Below are 2417 nucleotides of genomic sequence, written 5' to 3'. Positions count from 1 at the left end.
GTTATTGTTACACCGGAGGACCGGGTGAGGCTGTAGGGGTTGGAGGAGGCCTCATGGGAGCTCCCCAGTAGTGGGGGAGGGTTCCTGGCACTGGAGAGGGTGCTGCATTTTGGGGTGTCCCGACCCCGGCCCCAGTGTGGGCAATATCAGGAGGAGCCTAGTGTGGGTGCAGACAAGAAAGCCCCGGTGGGGTGTAGGACCTGGAAAGGGGGTCTGGGGGCCAGGTAAGGCTGAGGCTGCCTGAGCCCCAATTGTGGGAAAGCCCCAGTGGGGTGTAGGACCTGGAAAGGGGGTCTGGGGGCCAGGTAAGGCCGAGGCCGCCTGAGCCCTATTGAGCAGAGCCCCAGTGCGGGCATGAGCATGAGGCAAGGCCCCAGTGCGGGCAGGAGCACAAGCAAGGCCCCAGTGTGGGCGAATGAGGATAAGAGCCCCAGGGAGGGGAGCGCAAGCAAGGACCCCAGTGTGGGCAGGAGCATGAGTAGAACCCCAGGGAGGGCATAGGGGAATAAGAAGCCCCAGGGAGGGCACATGAGAGCAGAAGCCCCGGAGAGGGTGAGCATATGGGTAGAAGCCCCGGAGAGGGTGAGCATATGGAGAGAGGCCCCGGAGAGGGCCGCTAAGAGAAGACAATAGACTTAACAACATCTGGTACACCTGAGAGGCTTGGGGCATGGTATAAGGGGTGGTAGGAGCCACACACAGCCCATAAGGCGGGGGCACAAGATTGACCTAGGGGGAACAAGGGCCAGGGTAAATACGAGCACTGTGGCCAAGGGGTAAAGGAAAGGCAGCCTCCTTTTCAATACTTTCACCATCAAAGACGTGGCGGGCAAGAACGAGGGTGCTTGACACACAACTTGGCACAGTAGGGGGCTCCAGGAGAGATCACAGCTGCTCCTGGGTCCCCGCCCTGTGATAGTCACACACAGTGGGGTCTCGATCTGCCCCTCCTGCCCCTTCCCTTCCACAGACTTACCTGCTGAACACTGCTCTACGTGCCACCAAGCTGGGTTCCTATAGGGTTATCATATTTCATTTTTAAAAAAGAGTACACTTGTGGGGGAGAGGTAATGTGATTATGGGGGAGGAGGGGCAGTGGTATGCCCATGCCCCACCCCTGCTCCTGGTCCTGCCAAGCCACAGCCCCCCCAGCCCTGCTGCTGCCCCTCACTCCTGGCTGCAGTACCCTGCATCTTGTTACAGCATGCACGCCCCCCACCCCCAGGCTCCAAGCCCCACACACATACCTACAGTCCCCCACACCTTCACAAATTTACCCATCATGCACACCCCACACCCACCCCACAACCATACAAAGTCTCTGCATAATTTTTATTTTTTTCTGTGCATAATTTTTAGTTTTTATCTGTGCACTTAAAATCATGATTAATTGCAACTAATTTTTTAATCATGCAACTAATCACGGTCACATTTTTAAATTGTTTGGCAGCTGTAATATATGTGTGTGTGTACATAATGTATATGTATATGTATGTATGCATGTATGTCTATGTATCTATGTATGTGTGTCTATGTATACATCTTCATATATATCTCCTTAGAGTACAGATCTCTCTCTCTCTGAACTCTAAGGAGATTTACATTTATGGCAACTGTTACAATGGATAGAGGAGAAATATTTGCTCTACTGACCTGAGAAAGTTCTTGTTAACAAACATTCATATAAGATTTTTCTTGGGATCACCCTGAATTTGATTATTGTTGTTTTGCTTGCAATAGCTTAAAACTGTTGCTTGCCACCTACTACACAAAGTCCCAATGATTTGTGTATTTCTTACCAGAGATATAGCTGTCAAAAGGCAAACTGGAGATGCTACTGTTTCAGAACTCAAATTTATGAAATTCTATATCTAGAAATAGAAATATATGCTTTTACATAAATATTTTTTCTCTAATGTATATTGTAGTTAAGTCATTAACAATGAAAACATAAAGATGCAGACTCTGTAATGAGAGTCCCCTTGAGAACAGATTTGGCCATGATGCAGATGTCATTGTTATTTTAACTGGAAGGCAACTTTTTATTAGTGTTTGCACATTTTGTATATTAGACATGAAATGTATGCACAACTAATATGACATATTATAAGTAATATGTGTCTATGAGGAAGGTTGGTCACCCCCAAAAATTCACATACACGATACACACAAACAAATTAAGGAAAAAATAGAAAAATATATTTTGTTCTAATTTACTTTTTTTTCCTGGAATTAATTTCTTTAAGCTTCCATTTGGATTGTGTACAATAAAAGCAATTAATGCTGGAAACTATAAGCAATCCTGAATTTTTCACTTTTTTTTTTTTTGCTTTAACCAGGAAATGCTGCTTTATTGAAACTGATTTTTTTAGGAACATAGAACTGGAAGGGAACTCCTGAATTATCAAGTCTAGTTC

This window comes from Gavialis gangeticus, unplaced genomic scaffold (assembly GCF_001723915.1).
Source record: "Gavialis gangeticus isolate Ggan-Ray unplaced genomic scaffold, GavGan_comp1, whole genome shotgun sequence".
Lineage (NCBI taxonomy): Eukaryota > Metazoa > Chordata > Crocodylia > Gavialidae > Gavialis > Gavialis gangeticus.
This window is presented reverse-complemented; position numbering follows the sequence as displayed.